At 33.3% G+C, this 15,794-nt stretch overlaps 1 protein-coding gene across 2 annotated transcripts in view; it reads left to right on the top strand.

Moving 5' to 3' along the window:
• SLC16A7 (solute carrier family 16 member 7) overlaps positions 1-15,794 on the top strand; it is a 182,912-nt gene that overhangs the window by 94,883 nt on the left and 72,235 nt on the right. Inside the window, exon 1 of one of the 2 annotated variants that reach the window (XM_054527327.2) lies at positions 4,735-4,887. The exons of the other annotated variant lie outside the window; for it this stretch is intronic. The gene's annotated coding sequence lies outside the window, so the exon portion shown is untranslated. Of the gene's footprint in view, positions 1-4,734; positions 4,888-15,794 lie in introns of those variants that run through there. 2 annotated transcript variants of the gene reach the window in all.

Below are 15,794 nucleotides of genomic sequence, written 5' to 3' on the forward strand. Positions count from 1 at the left end.
TGGTGGAGAGTGAAGGTGTATCGAAGAAGTTTTAGGACAAGGAACACAGAGCTACTTTTCCATGCTGCAGCAAAGTCAGAGCAAACATGAGTGTGTAGACTGGGGCAGAGTGGAACCCAGTCAGGCAGGGAAATCTCTGGTCTAGGATGATGGGCAGATACCCAGATACAGGACAAAAGGTCAAGGTGGAAACAAAATTAAACAATAAAATAATTTAAAATTTGAGAAATTAAATTAGTATCAGGTTGATGCCTGGCATTATTGATATATTTTATTCCCTATTGTCACCAAACCTGGAAGAGGCCAGCCTACAGGTCTTTAGGGGGAGGCAAAGGGGGAAGAAAAATGGACACAATGAGTAAAGACAAAATGTTCCTAATAATTTTGTTACTTCTGATTTGGTGTGGTACAAGTATGCCATCAATTCCCAGAGGACTGTGTGTGCTTGTTAATGTGTTTTAGGGGAGACTCACAATCTTGACTAGTACAGGAAGGTATGGGGAAAAGAAAAAGAGAAGTTTTTCTTTTCTCTGTATTTAGGATGATGGTTCTTTCTGGTCATCTTCCAGAAGTGACAAGCAGGATCCAACAGACTGATTTTAGCAGCTCCTATAGCTTTCATCTAGGTTATATTTAACTATGGGATCATTTTTATTCCATTCAGCACCAACTTCATTATCAGTGTTTAGTGTTTATTATGTAACAATAACAAATTCTAAATATAAAGACTTGAAATTGTGAATTCTGTGATTTAATGTGACATTTCCTTTGAGAGGATTTTCATAGTGAATCTTGATGTTTATAGAATGCGATGGAAATGATCTATTTCAGCTTTGCCTCTTACATTAATGGGGTTTTTTGATCCTTTATAGGAAATGCTGGTGGTGAACAGAACTCACTGATGCCAGTGTTATAAAATGTATATGGAAGCTCAAAAAAGGAAATACATTTTGGAGTGTCTGTAAATAGTCAACTATTATGCATTATTTATGACATATTTTGTGGCTATATAAATGCTATTGATCATGATATTTTTATCCGACAACATATGGTTGACATGATTCCCACCTGATAGTCGTATAGTACAAATGTTTGCTTTAAGAGTATATGAACTGGGCAAATACAGGGAACTAAATAACATACATAGTTTATGAATTGACATATTAGTTCTTTTATATTTGAATATACAATATACAAGGTTCTGTTTTCATTCTGTCTTTGAAAAAAATCTTCATGTGATTATTTGCAATACTGAGCTAAATTATACCAGTTTTATAGGAACATATTTTGTTAAGTAGCATAAAAAATTTTAATAATTTAATCTTCATGAATGAAAAACTATTTAAACATATACCAGATTCTCTGAGGATCTCATATCATAACTTTTATGGAAACTAAATTGTGATTTGAGAATAGAATAAAATTCTAAGCAGTCTTAAGGAACTAAGACTTGGCCTTTGGGAGCCTCTAGTATTTAATTGTTAAGCACAGGCCCTGTCTGCTTATATAATGTAATTTCTTCAAACGATTCTTTCAAAAAGAACTTTTTTTTTTTGTGGGGGAGGGTCCCTGTTCTGTCGCCATAGTTTTTAGGAGCTTGGAAAAGTTGTTAAAACACTGTCCATATGTTTATTACTTATTTTGAATGGCAGTAGCATTTTCTTAGAGCAGGGAAGAAATTTGTGTTTTACATGCTAAGACAGCCGATAAGAGAACTATTTTAGTGTCATAGAATCAAAGTATGGGAGCTCAGAGGGACTCAGAATACTAAGTTCTGCACTGTGTTTTTTACAAATAAAGAAACTAAGATCCAGTATCATTGTCACTTGGCCAAAACACTACAACACTTTAGTGACATTTACTGTGATGTATGTTTTTAAATACCACATAGGGTTATATTTTTGCACATCACATATAGCAAGTTACTGGATATTGAGTCATAATCACTTGGTCATTTTACATTTCCAACAGTCGCTGTTCCTTTCCGTATCCAGGTTAGTAGCATGTTTTGCAGTATAATACTCTTAAAAACATTAAAAAGATCACTTGGTTCCAGTTAATACAAATAATAGTACCATCAGTTCTTTATAAAAGACATGCCTCTCTCTATATACTTCATTATAGAAAATTTAAGTTTATCAGACCTGCATGAGACCACACCATTGATCTCTTTTCCCTGCTACATTCCCGACTATTTTTTTAAACTGAAAAGACTTACTGGTGTCTGACTTAATCCTTCAAAAAGATTTTAAGAGATGCTAAGCAAAATTTCAGTTAGGAGGAATAAGTTCAAGAAATTTATTATACATCATAGTGACTGCAGTTAATAACAATGTATTATATATTTGAAAATTGCTGAGAGTAGATTTTAAGTGTTCTCACCACAGAAAATAAGTATGTGAGGTGCTATGTATGTTAAATACCTTGATGTAGTCATTTCAGAATGTATACATATAGCAAAACATTTTACATCATAAATATATATATAATTTTTACTTGTTAATTTAAGAAATATATTAATAAAATGCTATAAACTAAAAAAAAATGCTAAAGTCATACTCTTGGTTTGGTCTTTTCCTTGGCTTAGTGACCTTGTTTTTACTTGTCCTGAGTGTCTTAACTTGAGAATCTTTTACCAGGCTAAAGCTAAGTGGGGGCTGGGGGCAGAACATATCTTTCAATCCTGCAAGTCCTGTAACACCTACCCCTTTTCCTATTTTTGTCCCTGCTATCCTGCTATTATGGCCTTATAGCTTCCATAGTAACCTTCTAAATGTAGCTGATTACCACCAACTCATGCAAGCAGCAACATCTCCAAACCTCTTTTCCTAGAGCCCCAAATACATTGTGTACATTTTCTGCATTTGAAGATACCAGGGAAAAGTTTTACCAAATATTTTGTTACTGTTTAACATAACTTGCCATTTTTCTAACTTCTTCTAACAGATTCCTCACTATTGGCTGCCCATCCTTGAAGCCAATATGTTTCTCAGGATTTTGTTTTATGCACCCTAGCTCAGATTTTGCTATTCTGTCAAACAACTGCAATCTCTTAGGGCTTGTAGTAACAGATATTAATTTCTTGCCCATGCTGCTTAGGCACTATGGGTCAGCTGTGGCTCTGGTTGGTTCTGAGGGGCTCAGCTAACCGTCAAACATTTTCTTATTTTCTGGGATCCAGGCTAAAGGGACATGTTCTTATTATGGAAAGCAAGGACTGCTATAAAGGCAAAACATGCAAACACATTTTAAACATACTCTTTGACATGGCCTACACAATATTGACTTACATTCCATTGGCAAAAGGAAGTCACGTGTCCAAACCTAAAGTCAATGGATGGGGGCTATACTTTGCCTACAGAGAAATATGACAAGTATGAGCAGGGGACAAATAAGTATTAACAAAAATAAAATCTGCCAATTCAATTCACTCGTAAGTGTATGGTAGAAGAAAGACCTGGTAACTTTATTAAGTTCCTATGAATTCTACAGTTCTTCCCTTCAACATGGCTCAGCTTTCATTTCCTCTTCTTGTTTTGGCAATTACCAACTAATTGAGTGTCTCCTGAAGTCATTGGGGAAGCACATAGGGGGAATGGTGGAGGCAGAAAACCCAGGCAAGTGACCACGAGGAAAGCAAATATTAGAACAAGCAAAATACAAAAGGGTGGAGAAGGAGTGGCAATATGACCACTTTAAGGAGTTCATGAATGAAAGATAATAAGTTGCTAGGAAGTGTATGGCTTTTAATTCATTAAAAGCATAGTTCTAGAGTGAGACGAATATTGCGGTAGACTTTAAGACTTTGAACAAGATATTTGACATCTTTGAACTTTATTTTCATTGCCTGCCAAATGAAGACAATAGCTAAAAGATAGTATTATGTGAAAATGCGTATTAAATTGTTAAGTATCTTGCTTATTGATACTTACCTGTACCATAACAGGTGGCAGCAATGATATCTATCTATCTATCTATCTATCTATCTATCTATCTATCTATGCAATTGGTAATCAGCAAATGTTATTTATATCTAAATTTTTGTGTGGTGACTGTCTGTGAGTATCCTCTTTACAATTATGCAGGAGTCTCATAATTTCATTTAGGTATGACTAAAAACAAATCAATATAAAACAAAAAAGGAGAAACTTAAAACAATGTAGGTAAGATCTCTAAATAAAATACAGCTTCCAGTTTCATTGTATTGCCTTACAAAAACTATATTTGAATCAGTTGTGGACTAGTTAAAAGCAACCTATTTTTCAAAGCAGACATAAAAATCAAAATTAGGGCAAATAAGTAAATGTGTAATATTAATTTAAGTACTTTATGTGTTACGGCATTATAGTGGTATTACACCAACTTAATATAATTAAGGAATTATAATTTTTTCTGCAATCCTTACCCTAATTCTATAGCCTATGTTTATGTTTTTTTAACATGTCTTTTATCACATATTTGGAATTATGCTATCATACAGGTTTATATCACTATTTTTAAACTAAAAATTATATAATAAATACTTCCCTTTTTATTATGTAGCTTCCATAATCATTATTTAATGTATATATAATAGTTTATCAAGTGAATGACAGTAATATATGCAACCGCTTCTCAGAGTTGGCATTTAGATTAGTTTTCCCATATTGTAAGTATGATTACTCAAGTGAGCTAGGGGAAGGGGTCATAGAATCATGAGACTATAGCTGACAAAGTGTTGAGTGACAAAGAGATATGTCATAGACGGAACTAAGTATGTTCAGGATTCTAAAAAGAGCAATGGTTCACAAGGAAACATCTGCCTCAGGTGGGCAGAGGAGTCCATAGATCAGGGAAACTTATGTCTTGGTGAAATGGAAGACCGTGTTCCTCAACGCCTGTGGCCAGGTTGGTTCACCTTGCTGTGGTACTGTTCTTAATCCTGCCTCAGTGATACTGTATTTTTTAGAAACTTTAGGTATTCTAACATCTTTCTGAATCTCATCATTGATATCAGGAGATCCTGTGGGGTTTTTTATTTGATTTTTTAAAATGGGCATTTTAATATAAAAGTCAGAAAGGTATTCTCTGGCCATGCAATCTTCCTAGAAGTATCCAGGAATTTTTCTTTAACTCCTCTTCTGTAGTATCAGTTAATGATCTAATGCTTTCAGATTGAGAAAAGAACCAAAACACCAGAGAATCTTTGGAGACTAATGCAAAATGGAGGATCCAAAATCTCTTAAATATAATTCTGTTTTTTTCCTAAGTTGAAAGGTGAGAAAAGTATTTTAAGTGGCTTCCCAGCTATGCTCTAAGGAATTCTAAACTTTCTAGGAAGAACCAGGGACCATTTCAGGAGTCAGGGGATGCTGATAAGTGGAATTCCAGGCTCTCTATGACGCTTCCAACCCCATAAACCAGAGTAGCTGGTTTGCATAGCAGGATTCTGAGTAAGATTTCATTCCTAGAAAGGATTCTGTGGCTTTAAAAACTTTAGAAGGAGAAAAACAGAAACAAAACGGGATATACACACAATAATTGTTACCATCCTCTTTCACTGTAGAGCCATATACGTAATTTCCCTAAGCCATGACTGTGGGAGAGAAGAAAAGACTGCACACATGCTAACATGTAAAACTCTCAGATAAATTTTTCCCTAAAGGACATGAAAATCATATGTAAAAGTTTCGACTGACTCCCCTTTTCAGGAGGGGGCATGATGTTCAGCACTGTTCAGGCTTCCCATGTAAGGGAAGAAAAAAATAATTTTCTTTCTATATTTTCTGAGTTCTTAGCTGCAACCCCAGTAACTAAATGCAGATTAACAAGAGAAAAACAAAAAGAAGTTTATTGAAGTATGTACCTCATTATACTTGTGAGATACCCAGAAAAATGAGTAAATCTCAAGGAGGTGGATTTGAATTCAGGCTTTAATACCATTGTCCACTGATAAAAAGAAAGAAGGGTGTGGGAAGGGCCAGTTACGTGGAGATGCCTAGAAAAAGCAGATAGACAATGATAAGGTTTGTTACACAGATTAAGTCCATGCCTTCTCTTTTGGTAACTCTCTAGTGATTTAGTTGTTCTTCTCTTCCTGGTGCAGAGAGGGAGACACCACTAAAAATAGAAATTTCCTTTATAGATACAAATTTCCCTTACAAAAGGGTGACTTAGCTTTCAGAGCTTATCCTGTGTCTGCTGGTTCTCAAAATAATCAGCTCAAAGTAATCCTTACCCTAAAGAGGCATATTTTGGGGTGGCATATTCCAGTCTTCTGTAAACACTAGATAATATCTGTAAGCACGGATCGATTTCTCTTTCCTCAAGTATGATGGAAATTTAGCTACATGGAGAAAATCATTAGAAAAAAAAGATAAGAAAATTTTATATTTAATATGAACAGAAGTACAACTCACAACCAAGTAAACATGTAAGGAAATATATTTATATTTGCATACTAAAGTTTTGTATTTCAACATTTTTGTATTTTCAAGTTTTTAATAGAAACATAAGACTTACTCATTATGTAATATTTAAACATTTCAAAAATATATAAATCATACATGGTCACTTTCCAAAGGCATAATTTGTATAGATATGTAAATATATGTATATTATCTCACTAAAGGAAGAAGCTGAGGAAAAATTAATATACATAGAAAGTTTATTTGGACCAAGCTTGCAAATTGCAGCTCTGGAGCATTGATTCAGTTGCCCTGAATATACACTCCAATTAGTGGCAGGCAGTCTACAGGTGGATTTTTAAAAGAAGAGGGGGTTCTTGAGTTGTTTACAAAAAAATTTACATTAAAATAACATCAGCTATTGATTGGCTATATATTGTTTTTGTTTGTTTGTTTTGTGTGACAAACTCCGGAACATGAAGATAATGGATGAAGCAGTTAGTCAAGAACAAAATTACTTTGAACAATTGCCTCCAGGCATGGGTGGGGAAGAGGGACTGGGCTGACTGAAGTCTCATACTCATGTCTCTTTGGGCCTGATAAATTTTGGATACCTCATGTTGCTCAGATTGCTCTGAGCTAGTTTTCTTTTCTCAACCTAAGTAGTCTTTCTGTGTATACAATTTAAAATAATTATATTCTGTTCTACATCTTACTTTTTTTCATTTATTACACTTTTAACAACATTTTAGCCGAATCAGTGCATGTAAATCTGCCTATTTATTTTATAGTTATATGATATTAATACTTTTTTATGAATGTACAACTTATACATTTTCTAATGACTTTCAGTTTGCCACAGTGATAAATGATGTTGCCCTGGACATCATGTGTCTTTGCATACCTGTGCAATTGTGCCTACAAGAAAAACATCTTTGTAGTGCAGTTGCTTGGTTAATGGCTTTTATAAATGAGCCACCACTACTACTATACTAGTTTCCTGGGGAGTCGTAGCAAACTACTACAAACTTGGTGGCTTAAAACAATAGAACTGTATTCTTACATTTCTAGACATCAAGGTGAAGAACCACATTCTTTAAAAAGGTTTTATAGGAGACTCTGTTCCATGCCTCTTCTAGCTTCTGGTGGCAGTTGGCATTCCTTGGCTTGTGGTCACATCACTTTCTGCTGGGCCTCCATCTTCACATCACTTCTCTCTCTGCGTCTTCCTTTCTGTGTGTGTGTCTCTGAACTCCCTCTGTCTCTTTTTGTTATAAGGATACATATGATTGCATTTAGGGCCCACCTGGGTAATCCAGGATAAGATTCTCTCTCAACAGCCTTAATTTATACACATCTTTTGCCGTATAAGGTAATATTACAAGTTCTGGGGATCCAGACATGGACATAGCTGGCATTCACCCTATTATAACTTTTTACACACAATTCTGCAGTTTGAGTATATCTCATCCAAAATGCTTGAAACCAGGTCAGCTGTGGAATTTTTCACTTGTGATGTCAAATAGGCACTCAAAAAGTTTTGGATTTTGAAGCATAATTTTTCTGAGTTTTGGATTTGGGGATGCTCAACTTGTATTAGAAATCAGGGGAATTGTTTTGTATGGGAGGTCCACTTCCAATTCTTCATAGATAATTACATACTGGTTTATATTATTTTTTTCTAACTTGCCCATTATAAAGCATTTTTAGTTAGTTTGACCCTTATTGCCAATTAGCATTCTCAAAGTCATTTAACCACTGCAATAGTTTAGTCTAAAAACAGGTTTTGTGTTACTGACATTTTGTGGGCTATGCACTATTGATATCTCTCTTGTCTAGATGTCAAAGTAAATTGGTCAATAGGATTTAAGAGATGGTCCACTTTGAAGAATAAAATAGCCTCTCGGGATTAGAGTCCAATTTTAATTTAATTACATGTTGAGAAAGAAAAGATTTGGTTCAATTTAATTTCTGTTGTAAAATTGGGTGAGTTGTCACCTAAACTTAAACACTGTACATTAATTTGATGTTGCTATATCCTTTTGTATAAAAAAAGAAAATAGCTAAAAAACCAGACAATTATTCTTTGAGAACAAATTAATTCATATATATAATTATATATATATTATATATTAAATTCATATAATATAATATAACTTACTACTTACTACTATATATTATAATTCATATAATATAACTTACTACTTATAAACACTTTATAAGGAGGATGTAGAGAAAAACTCATGCTTTAACTGTAGGGCTTCTAGAGGAATTTATAGTGAAACAAATAGTCTAAGAACTATTGATTATTTTGGGACTTAGTTTGCTGAGTACATTATTTCTAAACTGTATTTTGAAATATAAACTTCTGGATAGCATGGAATATTGGTAAGACTTCATAGAATGGAGGCATGCTGGTTTAGGTTTCGAAAGTTGAAGAAAGATTATTCACAAAATAAATAAAGGAACATTCTAATATTTTATGTGACTGAAAGAGCCTTGAATAAAATATTATAGTGTAGCCATGGATCATCACTATGTCTTACATATTTTTCCTTACATCATTACTCCTATGTCTTACATATTTTTCTCCATAGTTTAATCAACCTGTATTGATTCTAAAAGAAAAGGCAAAGTTATTGGGCTTCAGTCCATCCCACCACATAAATTGTTGAAAAACACTTGCAGGTCACTCTTGTAAACAGTGATATTATATTGGAGCCTATACACTCAAAAACATTATGGACAGCCCAGGTGTAAATAAGCTGAAAAGATGATGAATTTCAAAAGACTTTGAAGGATAGTTGTAATTTTTGAATTCCAAAGATAAGAATATAAATTCTGATGAACAAGACCATCAGAATGGACATGCGCAAGAACTGAAATTTGGAAATTCCCAGAGGAATAAAACTGAAGGAGTATAACTGTATGCAGGAAGAGTTAGCTTTCATGTTGTGTTATAGTGGAATCAGCAACAAAGGCCCTAATAAAAAAAAATACTAGTTGTGGTAGCAATTTGGTCACCTACTAGACATTATACTTAAAAAAGTCACTTTGCAATTCTGATCCTTTATGCCCTCATCTATAAAACGTGATTCAAAATACCAGTTCCTTGGAGTTCATGGGATTATGAAAATAAATTATTTGTATTTTTAGAAAAATGAAAAGCTCTAAAACATTCTTTTAAGTTATAAGTAAAGCCCATCATAAATCATATGGCATGTGTGTGATTACTAAGGATCAAAATTAGCAGATGGCAAAGCCCAACTTCTGGCTATAATAATTAAAGCTACCTTTGTAGGGGGAATAAGCTTTATGCCTACTTGGACTTCAGGAAGCAGTCCTCTAAATAATGGTTTTTCCAAATTGAAGGAAAGCCTTCTCATTGGCTTAAGGATTGTTGGTTTTCTACAGGCTTTGTAGTCAGACACACAAACTCTAAAACACTACCTTTTTAAAAAAACTTTTAAACCACTTTAATGGGGTATGATTTACATACAAAAAGCTGTCTATAATGTATACAACCTGGTTAGTTTGGAGATAAGTGTGCACCCATGAAACCATCACTGCCATCTATGCCTTAAATATATCCACACCCAAAAGTTTGTTCCTGCCTTCTTTATTATTGTTACATTTTGAAAAGAACACAACATAAGATCTACCCTCATACCACATGGTTTAAGTGTACAGTGGAGTATTGGTAACTACAGGTACTATGCTGTACAGTAGATCTCTAAGATCTATTCATCCTGCGTAAATTTATCTTTGTTTCTTTGCCTAATTCCTCTCCATTTTCCTCTTCTAGTCACCTGGAAACAACTATACTATTCTCTGCTTCTATGTTTCCTCATCTTTAATGTTTCCACTAAAACAGTACCTTTCATTTTTAAAACTAAAGATTAGTAAATGCATTGTATAAATATATCTGCATAAATGTATATGAAATATATGATGATAGTTTAATATATGTAAAGAAAAGGATGTAACATTGATTAATATAGCTATAACTATCAAGCAGAGTCTTCCTGGATTATTTACCCATTTGTTGAAAGGAACTCTGGATGTGAATTAGTCTTTCTGGAAGAAAATGGGTCAATTATGTTAAGGTGCTGTGAAATTTCACAGAAATGTTGGTGAGCATATATAATTTGGACTTGTCAAGATCTCCTTTATCTGGTCCCTAAGCTGGCCTGTGTAAATTATATTAATTTTTTTTTATTTTCTTGGAGGGCTGCCACATGGAGCCTGTATAAATTATGAGTGTAATTAAGCACATAGACTGGAAGATCAAAACCTAATTTTTAGATATACCTCAGGCTCTCTTCTGAGGCTTTGCCTTGAAGCCAGGGAAGTTCTCCCTGCCAGAGGAAATAGATGGAAAATACATTTCCTCAAAATATAAAGGTTTTCTACCTTTGGATGAGCTGGTGACTTGTGGTGGGATGGAGCTGCTATTCTCGAATTACCCAGCTTTAAAAAGCCACCAATGGGTCTGAAGCCTCCTGGTAGGACCAGAGCTGACGTAGGAGCCTCTTCTCACTGCTCTAATCCCAGGCCCAGGAGACCCATTTAGTGTGAACTCTTCATTCCTAGCACAGGTTAGACCTTTAGTTCCATCCTTATGAATTTCTCAGTGTTTATCTCTGACTTTTAAGCCTCTTTACTCATAGTCTTCCTAGTCCCCACCCTCCATTTCTCATGGACTTGGCATGCAGATCACACTTTCTTCATCCTCTCATACAAACGTCATTTGACCTGGTGGCTGTGTTGCTTTTGTTCAGCACTTTAGAATAGGTGGCCCTGGATATAAGGCAGACACTCGTTATTTAATTGAAAGTATTGATATTTTCTTAGTTTTGATCTAGGCAAAGGAAGCCTTGGTCCAAACAAAACAAACTCTTAGGTACTAAATTTTATATATTCAGCACCATATTTAAATTGAAACAAAGATATTAGATGGATTAGAGATTTAGCATATTTTTCTGTCACCCCAATTTGATTAGGAAGTGTGAATTCTAAATCAGAAGATCTCTAAAATAATTTTTGTTTCCTTCCTAAAACCCAGTCTGTCTTATTATAAGCCATGTATTTTACTGACAGTATTTCTAATACTTATATTTTAATTTTTTATTTTCATTGTCAATGGATATTTAATTTAATTAATTAAATTTTAGAGAAAATTATTTAAATGAGTATAGGTAATTATTTAAGTGACAGATAGTGAATGCCAATAAGAATTTTCTTTCTTATAATCATAGGCTTGTAATCTACTGTTGTTTTTTTTTAACAAAACCTAATTTTTTTAATCTTACACTTTTTATTTTAATTTTTTCTCATGCACATGTTTGGTCATTTTAGTCATATCTTAGTTCTATTATTGTATTGACAAAGATATATTCAATTTTGCCAATTATTAAAAGACGTTCAAAATTTATTGAGGTGATTTAAAGGCAGTGGCTCTAATTAGGCTTATTGAATTCAAATATGCATGTAACAATTTGTTTTTCTATTTCTTTAGATAATCCAAAATCTACTCTACCTCTTTTCCTTTGTATTGCCTTCAGATATCACTCTTCAAAGTATAGTGACTAGGCTTAAAGATTCCACGTATAATCCAAAGAAATCTGTTCAAGTGGACATCTATCAACACATAAAACTATACTTTTAACTCTGTTTTTCTTGGCTGTGCTTACAAGCTGTGCTTATTAAAAGAAATAAGACACAACAGATATAAATTGTATTAAAATATTACAGAATTGGGCATAGGAAAAAAAGGCATGAAGCCAATGAGTGTGTATGACTTGGATCTTGACAATTGGTCAACTCAAGAGTCACACTAATAAGGAAGAGGTGACAATGTTGGAATTGGAATTTTTGGAATTGATTGGTTTGGGTCTCTTTGCTAATGGATCAGTTAAGAGATCATAAGATGTCATTACATATGAAGAAAAACAAAATAAGTAGTAGATAAGAAAATGAAGAAGTATGTGAGTGGCACCTTGCACAGTGGAACCCATAGTTATCATTCAAATCAAGCAAATATGCTGAAAACAGAGAGTAAAATATCATAAAAATGAGAAATAAATTGATGAACTGTGGAAGAAAAAGTAATATAAAAACAGAAAAGATTAAGGAGAAAAAAACGCTTAATCATATGTTTTTTATTTAAAGGCAAAGAAACTTTTGAAAGGAATGATTTGTGTAGCATCTGAGAAAATAGCTTCACTTTTATAACAAAGCAGGAACAATTTAAGTAGTTGACAATTCAGAGAATGAACATGCGGTACATTAGGAAAACATGAATTTAATAGGGAATATAAGTCAGAATTCCTAGGTGATATTCCTTCAGGCTGGAATGTAGAGAAATGTGAAACAGTTGATTATCTATGGAAGGCTGATGTGCAGGTCACCTATTGTCATTCAGAATTGTTAAAGAAAGAACATTTGTGCATTCAAATATGTCTGGGGATATGATTGATACTTAGAGGAGGTGAATATGTTGTTGTGTGTATGCATGTGCACATGCACGTGGGTGCACGTGTGTATGTGAATTTGAGATAGACAAATGGGAAGAGTTGAAGGAAAGGGCTGATAGTATATGCTATTACTATCCATTTTTACTTCTTTCAGTTTTTCTGATGCTTCCTTTTTTTAGTCCTTTTCTGAATTTGGATGGTGGCTTCATCATTTACTTGTATATACTGTAGTCAAGATACATTTAGCAAATATTCCCTTCCTTTACTTTTCATTTAGGATGTTATCTGAAGCCAACCTCGTCTCAGGCACTTATACCATAATTGCTACCAGCATTTGCCTTGATATTGCTGCCCCTGTCTAGAAAAGACTGTTAAAAAAAAAAAAAGTCTGCCTCAAACAAACATATATGGGCCTAACATTTTATTTCGGTTTATTTCTCTTTATCTTTGTTACAAAACAAAACCTGAAACTTCATACTTACAGAGATAAAATGACAGCAGATGGCATAATGGGTGAAATGTTTTCTTTTTCCAATTTCAAATATTTATAGCTATTTATTGATCAATTTATCTTTTATTTACCCTATTATATGCTAATAACTATACTGAGAACTTGGGATACAATAATTGACTTGTTACCTTAGACTCTGTTGGGAAAGATGGGTAGTAAATAAATCAGTAGAAATGTTATTTGAAGGCAACAATATTGTAGATGTTTCCAAATTATTCATTGGGAGAATCAGGAATTTGGAGCAAAAATCTGTGTTTTCCTATGATTCACATTGAAATCAGAACTATAAGAAAAGTACTTATTACAATAGCTTATAATATTGAGATAAGTTAAGAATCTAAACAGTCCTGAATTTTTTATGAAATAATTTATAGAATATTAACCAGTGAAATATTGTTAAAACTGATTATGCAACTATTTATGATTTTTAAAGAAATCCAAATAAATGAGATATTCAAATCTTAGAACTGTACTTCTATATAGCACATTTTTATTAAATTTATATACATAAATATATACACACACTGAATATACATATATACAGGTAAATATTTACTGCATTTGTTGTTTCTTCAATTCTAAGAAGCGCATATTTCACATTTTAACATCTTTGAAATGAAGATGTCTTACACTGGATGGCATCTTATGATCATTGTTGCTAAGGTGGCAGGAATGGCAGAGTCATGGCCTATGCCTATGCACATTTTAATAATTGTTTCTGATCATGATTGGGCAGTTTCAGTCTTTTGATATTTCAGTCAATAAACCATTTGTGGACCATTAGATGAAGGAATATAAGTTCTGTTGTTCACTGAATATCTTCTGTTGATATTTTCTGGTAAGATGAAGAACATCAGTGTCAAAATTTAAAATGGCATAAGCAGCTTGGAAGAAATTCCTAGAGACAGTAATGGAGTACTCTGTAGAAATGCCAAACCGTGGATGCTCTTTATAGGCCAGAGGAGGATATTGTGTAAGAAAACACAGCTATTGCAAACTGTGATTAAAAAAGTGATTCAGAAGAATCATAATCCGATTGTGAAATTATTTAGCAATACTTAATGAGTTAGAAGTTGTTTTCTTTTAGTACATATTTATACACGTAATTTTGATATAACTTAAAATTGTTGTCATTTTCAATTGGATAAAATGTATTATGTAAACATGTATAACTGAAGCTATAGCAGAGTATTCACCAGTATGTTTACAATAGTTTACTCTAGTGTTAGGATTGTGGGTGATTTACATGTTTTTCTTTACGTATTTTTTATTTTTTAAATTTTAAATTACTAATTAGTATTTATATCTTTGGCAAATGATAAATAGTTACTGATTTTAATCTTTAAGTGAAAACTTATTCTAAATGTGTAGGGTAATTACTGAAGTAGAAATATGATGCCTAAACTTCCAAATTTTAGAAGGACAAGTTGGAAGCTTTTTTCCTTTGGTGTAAGCATAACTAGTAAAATAAAAGAACTGATATTTAAAGAACAGAATGGCTCTAACTACATGAAAAGATACTCAAAATTATTAGTAATCACAGAATGCCAATTAAAACCACAATGAATTTTTTCATGTCTACTGCATTAGAAAAAATTTAAAAATTATGCATTGGTCAGGATATGTGGCAAGGAGAACTCTTATGCACTGCTGGTTTCAGTGTAAATTTCTACAATAAATCTTCTATAATTCCTATCCAGTATCTCTGAAGAATTATTTGCACAAATGCCCCAAGAGAGGAAAGTACAGGAATGTTCACAGGAGTATAATGACATCTAACTGGAGACAGTCCAAATCTCTATACGTACTTAGTTATGGGTTACATAGAGATATAGATACATACACATGTATATTCAGAAATGACATATGGTCAATCCTCATTATGAGTGGTTCCATATTTGTAAATTTGCATATCCACAGAAATTTGTGATTCACAGCACTTTTGCAATCATTTGCTGACATGCACAGAACAGCAGAAAAATTTGTTATGCAACACTTACATTCCCAGCTGAAGTCAAACAAGGCAAGACCCTGCCTTCTGGTTTTAGTTCTCCCTCATACTGTAAACCAGTATTCTTTTTATAGTCTAATACCATGTTTTTCACATTTTGTGCTTTTTGCTAGTGATCTTGCTATTTAAAATGGTCCCTAAGAGTAATGCTGAAGTGCTGTCTAGCATTCCTCAGTACAAGAAAACTGTGAAGTGTCTTATAGAAAAAATATTTGTGTTAGATAAGCTTCATCCAGACATGAGTTACAGCGCTATTTGCTGTAAGTTCAATGTCAGTGAATCAGCAGTATGTATTAAGTAAGGTGTCTTTAAACAGAAACACACATAAAACAAGGTTTTGTATTGATTTGTTGATGAAAATGTGATCAGAGTCTTACAGAAACCTAACCTTGTTTTTCTACTATGTGCAG

The sequence above is a fragment of the Pongo abelii genome, chromosome 10 (assembly GCF_028885655.2).
Source record: "Pongo abelii isolate AG06213 chromosome 10, NHGRI_mPonAbe1-v2.0_pri, whole genome shotgun sequence".
Classification (NCBI taxonomy): Eukaryota; Metazoa; Chordata; class Mammalia; order Primates; family Hominidae; genus Pongo; species Pongo abelii.